The 17,995-nt window shown below is 44.0% G+C and overlaps 1 long non-coding RNA gene across 1 annotated transcript; it reads left to right on the top strand.

The window, feature by feature from the left end:
• Nucleotides 1-14,412: 14,412 nt before the first annotated feature.
• LOC113341520 lies at nt 14,413-15,727 on the top strand. The gene is made up of 2 exons (XR_003355961.1): nt 14,413-14,706; nt 15,363-15,727. It is a non-coding gene; the product is annotated as an uncharacterized LOC113341520 (long non-coding RNA).
• Nucleotides 15,728-17,995: the final 2,268 nt, after the last annotated feature.

The raw sequence follows: 17,995 nt of genomic DNA, 5'->3' as shown, positions 1-17,995 counted from the left end.
ATCAACACTACAACCTAAGCATACAAGGAGAATGGCAAGAACATCAGCTTGCTATGAGCACTGATTTCTTGCCATTGCACAATCAGCACATTGCTTCACAGATACCTAGCCTAGCATTCCTTCAAATGTAACAATACATTAAACACAACAGGAACATTTAACTGACAGTGAACATTTAACAGTGAATAAAAAGTCTAACATGAACATAAACAAAATGAAACTGAGCAGAAATTAACAAATGAACTGAAATTAACATGTGAATACACATAAACATCTAACACATTAACAGGAGACAAATAACAATTATAACATGAACATAAGCATAAGACAAGAAATTAACAAAACACAGCAACTACTAGCACATTTAACTGAAACATGAAAATTAACAATTTAACAGGACATGAGAGTCCTGGATGTTGGCTAACCCAAACATGAAAATTACACACAACCCATAGTGCTATTTATAGTCACAGACCCAAATTCCCCAAATTATAAAATTAGGGTTTATAGAAAAATCCCCAAATTTCAACAGTGAAATTAGCTCACCTAAACATCAAATTGACGCCAACCCATCCCTTCTCTGACTCCCCTGTATCACTCCATGCCTTCAATTTCAACTCTACTTCACCTAATTTGTCAATTTCACCTCTAGGGTTCCTGACATGGGAGAGCGTGAAATGTGAGTGAAATTGAGTGAGGACATAGAGGATGGAGAGGAAATAATGATGTGGGTTAGGGTTGTTGTGGAGAGCTGGTGGTGTTTGGTGGCGTCAGGGAGTGGTGGTGATGATGGTGGTGCGGCAGTTGCAGGAGGTGGCTCTGCAGAGAGGATATGGCTCGATGGTGTGGGAGAGAAGGGGGGTGTGTCTGGTTAGGTGGGTGGTCTCGGGTACTAGGGTGTGAGGCGGATGTATCTAGTTTTGATGTTCTGTGACTCTGAGCTGCTAGATGCGAATATGGTTGGTAGATCGGACGGTGATGCGGAGGCAAGCGATTAGCGACCGTTGGATTATATGATACAACAAAATGAACGGTACTTGATGGAGTTAGGTACTGTAGTGTTAGGCGGAGATATCAAACTTTGATGCACAGCAAGTGAGCGACCGTTGGATTCAACTACCATCTAATCTGAAGGCTTGGAATTTCAGCGCTGTGGTGCTTGGCAGAGACATCAGATTTTGATGATCAGCAAGGAGCGACCGTCGGATGCTTCTGAGAAATGATCTGATGGCTGAGAACGGAGGCGCTTTTGTGTGTAGAAAATGAGGTTGTGCGCACCATTCTTCGCGGCTTCCTTGCGTAATTTCTCCCGGCTTTTCACTACTTTTCTGCTCTTTTCGCTCCGCGACTCATCCGAACTTTATTTATTACCTAAAAATGCAAAATTAATTAATAAAAATATTTATTCTTGAAAACAATGAAAATACAGAATATGGGATAAAATGTAGAATTAATGCATAAAAGATGAGTTAAAATGCCAACAAAAAGGGATAAATATATACAATATTTGGCACTCATCATTAACCGGACGATTAAGACTCGGCCTCGGGTGAAGAACTATCGGTCAAACCAGAAAGTCGGGCGAGCAGTGAAGGTCCGATAGGGAACAACTAAATTGATGTAATGTGACCAACATTGTAATTCTGTTATATGTCGACCTTGGCCTATAAATATAAGGGCAGGTCGAGAGAGAAAGGCAGGTTGAGAGAGAGAGAAAAACAAGGCATCATACTTGAATTGTGAGAGCTTCACCATTTGAGAAGGAGAGAACAACTTGTAACCAAAGTAGAGAAATAAGAACATTCATCCTTTCACCCCGTGGACGTAGGTAATCATACCGAACCACGTATATCCTTGTGTCTACATTTGCTTGTTTATCTTCACGTTTTGTTAAATCATCTTATACTTTGTTGGATGTAGTGTGTGGTTTTATGCCACTACATTCTGGCGCCGACTAAGGGGACGTCTAAGTTCTCCGGATACCTTGACTGCATGTGCCGATAGAGACGATCCAAAAGCTCCTAAAAACACTTTGTGTGTTAGTTGATGTTATGGGATGAACTCTACTTGGTGAAAGTCTGTATATGATCGTTTGGTTTGAAGACTGTTGAGATAGTTAAGTTTTCGTTGTTAAGATCGAGTCGTTAGCAAACATTTTCAGTTAGGTCGATCCCGAACAGTCGACTAGTCTCGCTTGTAGGCGAGTCTGTTTTCGTGTCTTAATCTTCGTTTTCATAGTACTTTTCGCACTTTTCTTCGTATTTTGATCTTAGTTTTTGTCTCGCGAGTTCAACAACGAAATACCCATAAACTCCCAAATAACATCTTCGATGTGTGGTTGAAGTTATTTGAGGTTCCATGTTGGCTGGGGAAAATGCCAAAACAACAACACGGCGAGATTATTGGTCGCCGGTGAAGGAATCCAAGGAATCAAGGGAAGACATCCCTTTGTAGTTCCAAGGGAGTGCATAATTCTTAGTCCAGTTTTTATCGTGGCGTGCTGACCTCATAAAAGTACGAATTTGGACCTTTTACCCACAGAGAACTAGGTGTTAATGATTTGGAGTCTAGGGAATGTAGGACAAATTGTAGTTAATGCAGAGTCATGGTACTGAAAGCGACGTCGTGCAACTTTGAAAGCGACGTAGAATGATACCCGTCTAAAAGGAGACACTTAGAGTCTGAACAGGGAAAATTGGCGAGGTCAGCATGGCAGAGCAGAGGGAATCGTACTTTTGAAACTCAGTCTTGGTGTCAGTCACCTTTTTCTTGTAAAAACCGTACGTACTATAGAAAATTTTCAAAAACAGGTCAAAGTAAGGTGTTGTCTGTTTTCACTGACGTAGGTAGGGACGAATCTAGGACTAACAACACACTGTGTCCGATGGCTAGCACGTCATGGATGGGAAGAACTCTGAGGAACCGCATGATCTCCAGTAACAGCATGCAAGGATGAGTAACTGGGACGAGGAGAGGGAGTAACGGGCATCCACCACCAGAGGAATCACGATCTGCTGCAAGGGGCATGCCAACTGTGGACGAGGAGAAGGATCTGGGACGAGACGATGACCCATCGCCCCTGGAGCGAATCGCCTCGCCCCCAAGGAGTGATGATCAAATAGATGGACTTACCGCGTCAGAGACGGAAGATGATGAGGCAACATTGATCCTGCATGCTCAGAGACGAAACATCAGACGACAAGCTGAGTTTCAAGAAGCCCTCAGACGAGAGCAAGAACGACTAAGGCGAGTACAACTAGGACGAGAAACAACTATCGAAATCGATCCGGCGAAATCGACTTAGATACCACCCGCAGTACCACCTCCACCACCTATGATGACGGCACCACCCCCTGCCCATTTAGGCCATCCAAATGGTCACTTTAGCCATGAGAGTACAGATCCAACACTGCTCGCAATTCTGGAAAGCCAAAGAAGGTAAGAGGCGACTTTAAGGGATCTTCAGCAGAGGAACCTAGCTCTAGAGTTCGAGAACTATCAGCTACGTAACTTAAGGTCGAGGTCGAGAGGATCTTCTAGCCGAGGGACATCAGGACACCAAGGCCAAATCGGGCAGGTACCACCTGCAGTAAGACCAAGCAATTCCGATCGATCAGGACCATCCCCAACACCACCTATCGGAAGATACGGTCCACCCGAGGATTCATCGACATACGACGAAAGGCACGAGAGGAATAATAAACATAGAAACACAAGGTCCGACAATGCGACTGAAGCCAAGCTAAGAGAGTTAGAGGAAAAGAAAAGGAAGTTGTCAGGAACCGGCGAAGAAGATAATCTCTCCGAGGTCATAAGAAAGGCCGAGAGGACCCCTTTCACCCAAGAGATAGAACTAAGGGCCTTCCCACCTAAGTGCACGCTCCCCACCTTCCTATCAAGGTTCGACGGCACAGGAGACGCAGTTGAGCATTTGAAGATGTGTACAATGTCCCTAATACAGTGGAAAAACCATGAGGTGGTAATGTGCAAGTTCTTCCCTGCAAGTTTGGAAGGCGAGGCGAGGAAATGGTTCTACAACCTCGCACCAGGAACATCCAACAATTATGAGACTCTAGTCGAAGCCTTCCTTGAAACATACATGCACAACAGCAGACCTCGGCCCAGGGTCAACATGTTATTCACCTTGGCCCGACGGTTCAGAGAGCCTCTCAGATTATTGACCGATAGATGGAGAAATTTGTGTACATAAATTGGGAAAGTACCCGTCGACCAGCAGATATTCGGGTTTGAAAACGCACTTGGGAGGTCGGATCCCATATGGATAGCCATGTTCATTGAAAAACCACAAACATTGAAAGAAATGAGGAAAATGCAAGAGCATTTCATCGCCCTAGAAGAAATTCAGGAAGAGTCAAGGGATAGGGGAGTGCAAGAGGCTAGTGCGGCGCCCGAGTCGACATCAGACGATGTTTAAAGGCGGCCCGAGAAGAGACCGAGTCCACCTACGCGAGGAAATGGGAAGAAGGAATGGGTGGATAAAGGAAAGAGACCGAGGCACGAGGCGAGAACATACACCCCTTTGAATGCTCCACTAGAAGAAATCTTCAAAGAGGTCGAAAAAAGAAGTGGCATCATATACCCAGCTTCAAGAGGGGTACAGTTCGAGGAGACCAAGGATCACCCGGAATATTGCCATTATCATCAATATCGAGGCTACTCTACAAATAACTGTCGAGAAGTGAAAGACATCGTGCAACACCTTATTAGAGATGGTTATCTGAGTCAGTTCGTCCGACACCCAGCCCAGACGACCGCAGCGCCCGATGCACCCGTTCATCAGGTCCGGATCGACAAATCCACACAGTTTGTCAACACGATTTCCCATTCCGCCACTCAAGCGTACAATCTGAATCCTGGAATCATGTCAAGAATCCACAAATGAGATCATAATGGGAAGGAAATTTTCAGTGTAGCAAAAACTTTGCCGATGGAATCTTGGATGATGCGACCCATCTTTTTCTCGGTTCAGGATGTCCCGATGAACGGCCAAGCTCACAGTGATCCCTTGGTTATCACCCTACTGATTGAGGAATGGGGGGTAAGAAGGATACTAGTAGATAGTGAGAGCTCAGTCGAAGTACTCTTCTACGATACGTTCAAAAGGATGGAGTTGTTAGATGATATACTCGTCCCATCGACATATCGTATCTACGGTTTTAATGGTACCGTAACCATCCCAAAGGGCGAAGTAACTCTAAGGTATCGGATGGAGGTGGTTACCTAGATACTTTAACCACATTCTGCGTGGTTGATGTCTCCTCGCCCTATGAAGCTATAATCGGAATACCATGGATCGCGGGAATCAAAGGAGTGGCATCGGCATATCATCAAAGGCTACGATTCCCAACGTACAAGGGGATAACTGAGGTCGTAGGAGATCCACAGGCAGCCCGACAATGCATGCAGGTCGATGCCCAGATAAATGAGGAGCTGCGAGTACGACAAAGGGGAGAGAAGAAAAGGGCTACAGAAGACAAAGTCGCAGAAGAACTGGAAAGAGTTATTTCGCAGGCGGTCATGACTTACGAAGCACAAGGAAACGAGCCTTCATAGCAATTACAGGAGACAACGCCGGTGAAGGAATCAAAACCAAACTTCTCGGCCGTGGAACCTACTCGGGAGATTAATTTGGGAACTGTATAAGAACCAAGGGTGGTAAGGATCGGGTCCTTACTATCGGACGAACAAGTAAACCATCTCATGGAGGTGCTAAAGGAAAACATGGACGCCTTCGCATGGAACATGCACGATATGGAGGGTATAGATCCGGAGGTATGCTGTCACCATCTAAGGATCGACCGAAGCTTCAATCCAGTCCGAAAAAAGATGAGGCGAATCACACCAGAATTACAGGCGGCCGTCGAGAAGGAGCTAAAGAAGTTACATGAATCGGGAATAATCAGGAAGTCGCACTACCCACAGTGGATATATAACATGGTCGTGGTACCAAAGAGAAATGGAGGAGTCAGAATCTGTATCGACTTCAGCGACCTGAACAAAGCTTGTCCGAATGACAGTTTCCCTCTCCCAAGTATCGATCAACCGGAGGAATCTATAGTGGGGTACGAGGCACTAACGTTGATGGATGGATACGCGGGGTATAACCAGATCCCGCTGGCTCCCGAGGATCAAGAACACACCTCCTTCTTCACACCAAGGGGCCTATACTGCTACACCAAGATGCCGTTTGGTCTGAAAAATGCAGGCGCCACATATCAGAGGTTGGTGGGAGACATGTTTGAAGACCAGATCCATAACACCATTGAGGTATATGTCGACGATATGCTAGTAAAAATTCGCCTAACCAAGAATCACATTCGAGACCTGCGGGAAATTTTTCGAAAGATGAGAGAATATAAAATGAAAGTTAACCCGACCAAATGCGATTTTTGGGTCACATCGGGCAAACTTTTGGGATATATCATCACTCAAAAGGGGATAGAAGCAGATCCCGAGAAAGTCAGAGCCATCCTCGAGATGCCGTCACCAGCCACAATAAAAGACGTACAAAAGTTGAACGGAAGTATAGCAGCATTGGGGCGATTCATATCTCGGTCGTCCGACAAATGCAAGGATTTCTTTAGCACTCTTAAAAAAGGAGAGAAATTCAAATGGACGGACGCCTGTGAGGAGGCGTTTCAGAATATTAAGCTACATCTTGCAAGTCTTCCAGCATTACAAAGACCCGAGCCGTCGGAGGTCCTCACATTATACCTCGGATCAACTTCATATGCTATCAGTGCAGTCTTAGTTCGAAATGAAGGGAACGAGGAAAAGCCCGTTCACTTCATCAGCAAAACATTAAGTCCGGCCGAGAAAAATTATACAAGGATGGAACAGATGATTCTAGCGCTAGCTTTCGCCACCTTGAATCTAAGGACGTATTTCCAAGCCCATCGGATCCGCGTGCTCACAAAATCACCTATTGAGGCGGTACTGGACAATGCAGGCCGATCTGGAAGGATCTCCAAATGGGGGGAGGGGGGCGCAAATTAAACAGTTCTCTACGAAATGAGGACAATAGTGAAGGCACAAGTAGTGGAAGATTTCTTGGCAGATTTTCCACTAAGCGACGAAGATGAGGTCGAGGACATACCCGGAACGGAAGAAGATCGAGAAGACCCGGCCGACTTACTCGAAGCAAGTATCCCATCACGTTGGGAAGTATTCGTCGATGGAGCGTCGAACAAAGATGGATCGGGGCTTGGGATAGTCTTTACCACACCAAAGGGACGAAAAATGGTCCATTCGTTAATATTGGAATTTAAGGCGACAAACAACGTGACCTAGTACGAAGCTACGAATTCACGCCCCGAGATTAATCGTCGAGATGGGCCTACAAGATGTAAGACTAACTAGCGACTCGCAGTTGGTGATCCGACAAATCACAGGCAAATACGCCATCCACGACCCGATTTTGCAGAAGTACTGGGAGCTTTCCCAATTCTATATCGACCAGATCCCCAACATCAAATTTCGCCACATATGCAGAAAAGATAACCGACACTCGGACGCATTGGCATATATTGCATCCCAGCTCACAGACCCTAGTGTGGAGGGTATTCGTGTCATGAGACTCCTCGCCCTATCTATACCAGAGACACCCGAGGTACATGTCGACGTGGCTATCAACACGGCCGACAGATATGCGGACGGAGATTGGAGAAATCCGATTCATTCGTACTTGGAGACAGGCGAGTTACCCAAGGGGCGACCCGAGATCAACAAAGTGAAAAGCAAATCGCCCGCTTATGAGCTAAGAGACGGAATCCTATACAGGAAATCATACCTGGGACCACTCTTAAGATGCTTAAGTAAGGAAGAAAGCCAGACAATCCTGAATGAACTAAACTATGGAGCAGCCGGAAATCACAGCTCGGGACGAAGTCTGTCAGCGAGAGCGAAAATGATGGGATACTTCTGGACGTATATGAACGATGATGCAAAACAAATGGCGCAAGCTTGCGAAGAATGCCAGCTGTTTGGTAAGAATATGCATGCACCTTCAGTAACTCTAAACTCGGTAGTAAGCCCCTGGCCCTTCACAAAGTGGGGGATCGATATCGTGGGACCCTTACATGTAGGATCGGGGCAGAGAAAATACTTAATAGTAGCAACGGATTACTTCACTAAATGGGTGGAGGCGGCACCACTGAGACATATCCGTGACAAGGACGTCTTCAGGTTCATTTGGGAGCACATCATATGTTGTTTCGTAGTACCGGCGGCTATCGTCTCGGATAATGGAAAATAACTCCAGGGAGAAAACATCGACCTACTATTTAACACCTACAACATCAGAAAAAGCAAGGCTACCCCCATATACCCTCAAAGTAATGGGCAGGCCGAGATCACAAACAAAACTATCGCCGACAATATGAAGAAAAAATTAGATGGAGAATACGGTAATTGGTGCTAAGAACTCTACAATGTTTTATGGGCCTATCGAACCACTCGAAGGGAAGCAACATGGCTATCACCTTTCATGCTGACCTATGGAACCGAAGCGATACTACCAATTGAAGCAATGATACCCACCACAAGAAGTGAAGCCTGGAGGCGAAACATATCGACAGATCTAATATTGGCCAAGCTCGATGACTTGGAGGAAACAAGGGAGATGGCGTTGCAAAAAATGGAGAATTACCAAAGGAGATTACAACGAGAATACAACAAACGATTTCGACCAAGAGAGTTTCAACCGGGGCAGTTAGTGTTGAAATATCTAGCCGATTGGGAACGTGACAAAAAGGGCGGTAAACTAGCGACAAGATGGGGAGGGCCATACACAATCGTGTCTAAAGCTGGCGAAGGAGCTTACCGATTACTCAAACCAGATGGCAAACCCGAGTTAAAACCGTGGAACGCTCAACATATGAAACTCTATTACCCATGAGGGGTTCGAGGGAAACATGTAAACATACTTGTCATTCATTTCTTTAAAACCGCGAGGGGTAGGAAATATGTGCATGAGCGACCAATGGTCATTCGTACTCGGGGCAAAGCCAGTGAGGAAGTGCCGAGGTGACTTACACTCGAATGGTCATTCGTACTCGGGGCAAAGCCAATGAGGAAGTGCCGAGGTGACTTACACTCGAATGGTCATCCGTACTCGGGGCAAAGCCAGTGTGGAAGTGCCAAGGTGACTTACAGTCGACTGGCTATTCGATACTCAGGGCAGTGGCAGTGTGCAAGTGCCGAGGTACCCTAAGGGTACTGGTGGTTGGAAGCCAGATACCAAAGGTTGTTAAGATACGATTTCTTTTCAGCTAGGTAACCTACTTACATCTGAAAGGTTACCCCCATCGCAGGTGGCCGTGACCACTTTCCCGAGTTGGTTGGTCGATAACCACTCGGGATTATCGGGCCTAGACCTAGGGAGACTATAACCCTTCCACTGAATCTAAAAGATAGTGATGAGATACCTCGGCTGGGACATGGCATCGGGCTCGATGACCCTCCTTGTTGAGTGTGTTCGACAGAAAATGCACTAATAACCAATACATGTGACATCAAATGCAGGTGCGTAACATAAACAACAAGATAAGGCTGAAATTGTCAACACAATGAAAAAGACGGAAATTATCAAGGAAAATAGAAAAGGAAAAACAAGCTTGGCGACGCAGCACCCCATTTAAAGAAATTGTTCAAAGAAGCATGGGATAAGTGTTCAAACGAATTACAACCTGCAACAAAGGGCAAATTAGTGGCGCATCACTACAAAAGGCGTGATCAACTCCTGGGTGAAACATCACCGGCCCCTCCCTTCATATGAGCAACCTCGCGGCGCTTTTGCGCGATGCACTCATTTACACCGGCCTTGATCGCCTCAGCAAGCTCGCTCTGATGAGCGTTTCTCTCGTCCAAAATCTGCTGAGAAAGCTGCTCGGACCTCGACTCGGCGGCTTGGAGATTAACCTTCATCTCTCCTTCAGCCTTCTTCCACTGCTCCACCTCTTTCCAGAGGTTGTGCACATCTCGCTCTAGATCCTTAGCACGACCCTGCTCGGCTGCAACAAAACATTATAAGCATGTTAAACACGGAATATAACAGAACATGAAGTAAAAACAACAAATTAACTCGGTCTTAAGGCCACCCCAGCATGCACTCTAGAGACGTGATAGGGTTGACAACACAGATTATAACGACTCCACAGACTTGGATAAATCATCCTCGGCCTTAGAAAGCTTCAAAGTTAACTCATTGTAGTATTGTTCATTGAATTCATTCGAAGGGAAATATTTCTTGTGATCTCTCCACTCGGCCCTCTGACGATTATAGGAAAATTGTAGCATCGATAACTGGGCTTGGGTCCACTCTAAGTCACTGGACAGCTTATCGAAACCCTTGGTCCTTTCAAGAAGATCTCGGTTGGACTGTTCGGCCACAACTTTTTCCCTCAAAATTCGTCGCCGATCTTCATGAAGATCTCGATTTTGAAGCCTAACGGAACCATTTTGACTCTCCAGATTATCGTCTAGTAACGTTTTATCACCAACAAGTCTTTGAAACATGCCCAAGCGAGCCCGTAAGTTATCTATCTCCTCGGAGACATACTCAAACAGGCGATATCTGTCCAATTCCTCTTGAAGTTGCTGGATCTCGGCCTCCTGTCGGTCTATCTTCCCATCCTTACTGGAAATTCGTTGTCGAAGATTCTCCACATGATCTTTCTCGATATCCCATTTTCTTTTCATAAGCCTATACTCCGAAGAAGCATCTAGATCTATACTAGATATTTTGGCTAGAAGAACAATAATTGACTCAGGACATTGGTACGAAGAACTCAATCAACACAACTATGTAAAAAATATACCTTGAGCATCGGCGAGTTTGATCTCCAGGTCACGAGATCGTTCCTTCTCCTGCTGAAGAGCAGCCTCCAACTTCCTAATCTCTTGTCGGCGGAGTGCAGCCTCCAACCTCGACCGATTCAACGCCTACAAGTTCCATCCCAAGACGAGATTAGTAGGGCCCGAAAACATCAAAACGAAGTTCAAACAAACCACTTACCAGATTATCAAAGACCGGCGCAATGTCAGGATACAGGGGCACGACAACAATCATATGCTCATAAGTATAGGAGCCGAACTCCTCCGAGTGTAGTGCGCCAAGAGAATCACACATAGGGCCCGATATGGTAAAAGATGTCAGAACACCCAATGGAGACCCAACATCCTTCTGGGGCAGCTTTTGGAGCGATGTATGGGTCGCCCCTGAGCTCCAGACTGCACGATAGGAGTCATAATAGCAGTTTCCACAGGAACCTCCCCTTCCTTCTGACCACCAGCATCCTCATCAAACAGATGCTCTTCCCCGAATATATCGTCCTCATCTTCTTGATCTGGGATGTCGATCACAATGTCCGAGCTTTTCAGCACCACTCCCTTCGCCGCCACCTTTTCCTGAGGAGGATTACGCCTTGGAACCAAACCTTCACCACCAATAGTATCGGACCCTCCAACATCTTCATCCTCGCACCTAGGTATTTTCTGCACAAGGTTCAGCGTCATAACACGTGAAGGCAAAAAACAGGGGCAAGTACATGTACTTAGAATAAAAGCTATATGTTTGTTACCTTCCCCTGGTCTTCCTCGACCCTTGTGCCAGCGCTCCTCTTCTTGGAAATAAAAGCCGATTTGGTAGGCTCGCCCTGAGGCTTAACCTACGACAAGAAAGTAATCAGTACCCCAAGCCGATGCAGCAGGAATCAAAGAAAGTGGAAAGAAAGCAACATACCTTATCATCTTTAATTACCCAGAATGGATAAGGCTCTGCAGGAAATTGAGGAGGAGGAAAGCTACCATGCAAAATTTGGCCGCGAACAAGAAGTGGAACTAGGTCCCAGTATGGGTCATTGGTGTGACGAGCACGCTTGTTGGAACCTTTACCAAGGGGATCAACATCTAGCATCAATCTGTCAACATCCTCGGGCATAGATTTATGACAGTGAGGGCTAGAAGCAAAACCAGCAAGGTCGCCATTGGTAGCTGTCCCGCTCCGGTAGTTCACGATAAAATTGGCAGAAGCGTAATCGGGAGCGTCTCCAGGCTTATAGGTCGACCAATCGGCCGTAGATCCGCGACCCTCACCTCGGTCTCTCCACTCATTCATCATACGGAAAGTGTTGCCATTCCACTGAGTCAAGGCCCGATGCAGACGAAGCTGCGACAATACCTCATAGTAGAAAGGGCTGGCAGGGTTGTATAGAGGAAAGCGAAGGCCAAGTTCCAACTGCCCACGAGTGACGATGACTGCCTCGGACGACTGTTCATGCTTATCGACATCGGTCTTCTTCAACACACCCGTCTGGCCCGAGACTAGGGTCACTTCATAGTTGTGAAGACCGAATTCTTCCTTCAACTGTTCAATAAACTCATCATCAGACAAGTCTTTGGAGACTCTCTTATCAGTCCTACATGAAAAATAGGGAGAATCATCAGGAAAAAGGGAATTTATAGCACGATAATCGTGATGGGAAGGACTCTCAAGCCAAAATAGGGAATCAATAGAAACATCATCGCCCTCGTAGAAGGTATCACTCACACACCTTTTTTCAGTCATTGTCGGAGAAGAAGTAGCCATGGCAGAAAGCGAACGGAGAGATACGAACGTTGGTGAAGAGAGAAGCAAAAGGAAGAACTAACCATGACTGTCGCAAACCTCACCAACAAAAACAACAAAGCCGAAGACGGAGAAGATAAGGGAATCACCGGAATTAATGGCGTCGGTAAAGTGGGAGGAAAAGAAAAAAAGAAGAACAACACTTGGTTTCTCTGAAAAATGGCGAGCAAAGGAAAGAGAACATGAAGGTAGGTATTAATAGGGTGCAACGCCTCAACCGACATCAACGGTTACAAGTCATAAAGGGAGAATTAGTGGGAGACTACATGGCGGAATTCTCGGCATGGGGTAGGTGGCAAGACCTTAAGCTGTGATACACCAAAGAACAAAGAGCGGCGAAGCACAAGATAGAACCAGACGGCGCAAGGAGCGAGGTATCACGTGGGTCGGATGTGACGTGATCCTTATTCTCTGACAGGTCGGGCGAACAATCAGAAAGCACTCGGCCAGACGAAGGGAGATGGTCAAACAAAGGAATGAGAAGAAGAGAAGGGCGACATCGTGTTAACCGGACGATTAAGACTCAGCCTCGGGTGAAGAACTATCGGTCAAACCAGAAAGTTGGGCGAGCATTGAAGGTCCGATAGGGAACAACTAAATTGATGTAATGTGACCAACATTGTAATTCTGTTATATGTCGACCTTGGCCTATAAATATAAGGGCATGTCGAGAGAGAGAGGCAGGTTGAGAGAGAGAGAAACAAGGCATCATACTTGAGTTGTGAGAGCTTCACCATTTGAGAAGGAGAGAACAACATGTAACCAAAGAAGAGAAATAAGAACATTCATCCTTTCACCCCGTGGACGTAGGTAATCATACCAAATCACGTATATCCTTGTGTCTATGTTTGCTTGTTTATCTTCACTTTGTGTTAAATCATCTTATACTTGGTTGGATGTAGTGTGTGGTTTTATTCCACTGCATGTATGTATTTATGATGTGGGTGTCGTTGTGTATTGATTTAAGGGGTGGTTAAAAACTTAAAATGGCAGAGTTTGCTGTCGATGAAATGAAATTAAAGTGGAGGGAAGGGTCAAGAAAGAGAGGAGACGGAAGCGTGAGGCCGACAAAAAGGATTGATGGTGGTGGAAGGAAGCAATAGGTTGAGTAGGTAGGTGGCTAGTTAAACGAGGTGCAGGTGCTGCTGGTGGGTTTGTTAACTTTACTGACCACTGAATCTTAAAATATTTTTCTTTAATATTTGTTGACGGCGGCAGAAACACTTTTCAATGTGCTGACTCCTGACTCTCTTCGCTCACCGTAGCTCTCTTATTAATTGTGGTCAATTGGTTGTCAAACGATCACTTTTAGTTCAATGGTTTGCATTTTTTTAAATCTCTCTGATAAGTGTTATGGATGGCCGTCAATTGGCCATCAAAGCACCTCAGACTGTGCTGGCAATGGGTCTAAGAATTTTTTTGAACCTGCTCTCATACAACTATATACATAAGCTACTTTAACTAGCAAAGCATACATTTATGTGGACATCTCATTCGGTTTAAGCGGAAAATTTGTTTCGAGGCCTCTACGTATGCACAGGAGATTTGATTTGGGAAAATTTAGAAAGTGACCAACGTCTACACCCCAAATTAATAAACCGGCCAGTTTTTTGAGCTCTTATATAAACTAGCCAAACCGTTAAATTTTCCGCCCGGACTTATCAAAATGGTCAACAACATTGAATTAGTCAATTTTTGGGGCTTAAATTACTAACCCATCCTTCACTGTTTCCTCCTCCATTAAGCTCATCTTATCTTTCTTTCTTGGCTGTTCTTATTTCTTATAGTACAACTCTACCCAACAGCAACAACGACCATATCTTCTTCTCTGCTCCTCCAACTCGTTCTTGATTATAACTCATCAGCCATGATTGATGACACCAGACTTTAAATAACCCTTCCCTCACGATTGATTCATATGGTGATGAAGACAACCAATCGACTGCGATGATGATGAGTAATGAAGACAATAAATATATCTCCATCGAATATATTCATGGTTTATATGGAGATTTCCTTTCATATCGAGAGCTCACTTGTTCCTTTCAGTTGGTTTATAAGTAAGTACTATGTTTAATTGAGATTTGGGTTTTGACAAAATTCTAAAATTGTTGTCTGTGAATCCTCTCAATTTGAGGTTGTGGAGTCTATTTAAATCACCTTGTTCATATTTTTATGAACATCAATCGATTAATGAAGGTTTGTAAATGTCAATTTAAAGATTTTCCTAGATTTTAGTTCTTAAAGTATTTGGGGATTTTATGGTATATCCATTTCTTTTGCAAATTCATGAAATGGGTATTTGTTCAGGGTTCATGAAATGAGTATTTTTTACACTAGAACACCGCTGTCACGGTGGGAGGGCCGGCCGAAAAAAACTAATTAAGATGGTTTACAAAGTTTAATCATCATAAGAGTCCTTTTTTTCTTTCTTTATCATAATTAGGTAAATGCATTCGATCCAATATCTGCTACTACCTCCGTTCCTAATTAGATGACCTATTTGGTTTTAAGTTTTGTCCCATAAATAGATGATCTATTTTTGTTACTATAAGAAATATGTATAATTTGATAGTTATGTTTATATTCGTTACGTAGGTGTTTTAAAATGCTTTTCAACGGTATAAAGTTTACGAAAAACCGTGATATAATTTAAGAGATAAATCATTTCTTAGTTTTAGTAACATCCTTGTCTTAAAAATTGTGCAAACTACAGCTAGGTCATCTAATTAGGGACGGAGGGAGTATTTTCTTTCGAGGTCCGGCATGTGCATTTGCACGTGTGAAAGTGAAGTGGGACATGCGACGACCAATGCGTGGTTTGATTTCCCTATGCCAACGCCAAATATTTGTGATTAATTTTACCTGCTCCGAATAAGTTTGAACAATTTTATCTATTTGATACATCATTCTACACCACCATCCGTAGATCTTACCACTATCATCACCACCGTTCTTTTCCAATTGGTTTATACACAAAATGTCTATTGAATATTGAAGTTTGATTTGTAAGGCTATTGTATCTGCTGTATGAATTGAAAACGTAATTGGTATGAATTGATTGATTTTGATTACGACCAATTTTCCCAATTTCAATTTAAATTCAATACCAGTTTTGATTTCAATTTAAAAAAGACAAAAAATCTGTGATGGTGTTGCTGGTTTCTGGTGGTGGAAGATAAGGGTGGTGCTAGAGACAGTGGGGATATGATATTGGAAGAGGTGGAAAGGTGGTGGTGCTGAAAATGGGAGAAGAGAGGAGGAAGAAGCGACGTGATATAGGAAATGGTTTTAAAAATATGCAATTTTGCTGGTTACGGTTGCGGTGGTGGAGGGTGGCGGTGGTTTGTTGGAGAAGACGAAATATGAAAAGTTTGCAATGGTACTGTGATGTAGGTGTGCTGCTGGTAATAATGATGGCGGCGGAGGTGGTTTTGTCGTGCTGGTGGTAGAGGTGGCACTGTTGGTGCCATGGTGGTTCTGGTTGTGAGGATGATGGGATCTGGTTGCGGTGATGGTGATGCTTTGTGTGGCGGTGGTAGCAGTAGCTACGGTGGTCGTGGTGTCGGTGATGGTAAATGGTGAAGAAGGTACCTGGTTATGGTGCTGCTGGTGTTGGAGAAGAAGGGTGGCGGCGGTGACGGTGTTACTGGTCACGTTGGTGGTGGTGTTTTACAGTGGTGTTGTTGTAAGCTATAGGAGGGTTGTCGAAGACCACGTGAGATTTTGATTTTGATATTGGTGGCGGTGGTTAAGGTGGTGTTGATGGTGGTAGTTATTATTAGGCTTATGGTGGTGGCAGTGGTTTTGGTAGCGGCTTAAACGTTGAACGGGTTCCTGTTATGGTGGTTTGGTGACGATGGGTCTATCTAAACCGGTAAGAAAATAGGGAAGAGATACGATTGATTTCAGGGTTATTTTTGTCAAGTAACGAAAGAAAAGATACGAATCTCAATTTTTTTTTGTCAAATTGAACAATTTCGGTACTTTACATTTGACAAAAAGGTGGCCATAGAAGGGACTGCCTCCCTACGGGCCCTTCGGACTCTCCGGTCGGTCGGCCTGATGAATTGACAATTCTTCATTTTCAATTCTTTGGTCATTTTTAAATTAGATATCGTAAACCTATATCTTCATGTCACACAGTAGTCTTCATGTCACACAGTAGCAGCAACAACATCAATTATTCCTGTCTTGTCTAGACGGTAAAACCAACCCACTCTCACTTGATTCGATCTTATGCTTTACTATTGGTTAATGGTAGTGAATGGTTTAAAATCAATGAACATCGAGTATTTGATTGTTTAGGAGATTGAGTTTGTGTTAGATATGGATTCAATGCAGGGAAGGAGATATGGAAATGTTTACAAATCATTCACACGCCTATCCCCTGCTTACTACTTTCACACCCTCGACATGTTTGTAGAAATGTCTAAATGATGTTCTTCACCTGGTCCAAGTCACTGAGTCGAGTCGAGTCGAGTTAGCCCATGAGAAGGTTGGTAATGTATTTTACTAGGTAGAATAACTGCCACGTCTACAGTTAACTTCTGTTACCCGTTTTTTTCCAGAAACTGTCAAACTCGACCACTTTATATAAAGATTCGAAAAAACGGCCACTTTGTTAATTACACTTCAAAAAGTTGGACACTTTATTAAAAAGCCCATTGATTATCATTAGAGCAATCTTAAATCTTAAATGTCACATGTGAATTGGAAATGTTTGGTTACTGTTTATTAGAGATTGTCTTTCTACGTTTCTATGACATAGAAATAACGAGTGTTGATGTAAATGAGTACCGAAGATTGAAGCATGTCGGACATGTGTTACTTTTGAAGTTATTGAACAAGCGGAAGGATGTAGACAAACACAAGAGCAAGAGCAAGGGCAAGGGCATGCCCTCACTCATTTATTTTAGGACGGAATGAGGGATAGTGAATAATGTTGTCTGGAACTGTATAAAGTGGAGTACTAAAGTAAGCTCTAGAAATATGGAATGACGCCCAATTGTATGTATGTATTATGAAGCCCAAATGCAAGGCCTCATCCCTTAAAGATTTTAAAAACATTAACAGGTGCCTGTTAGATATCAAGATTGAGACTAAGCAAACCCCTACCATTAATCTCCTTGTGAATTGTTTAATGTTGGATAAAAACTAGTTCGCTGGTGTTAATGGGAAATACAATGGCAAATTGGTAATGAGCTTGCAAATTACTGCTATCAGTTTTGACGCACCGCAAATCCTCTTAGTCCGGTAACGCGACTCCTTCAACTGTTTATATTATTCTTTTTGCCCTCAACGAACAAAGCATTAAAATAGGATATGGATCTTTTGTATTCTTGTTTC

This window comes from Papaver somniferum, unplaced genomic scaffold (assembly GCF_003573695.1).
Source record: "Papaver somniferum cultivar HN1 unplaced genomic scaffold, ASM357369v1 unplaced-scaffold_3, whole genome shotgun sequence".
Taxonomy (NCBI): Eukaryota; Viridiplantae; Streptophyta; class Magnoliopsida; order Ranunculales; family Papaveraceae; genus Papaver; species Papaver somniferum.
Note: the sequence above shows the minus strand (reverse complement) of the source record. Positions and strands in the feature narration are given on the sequence as shown.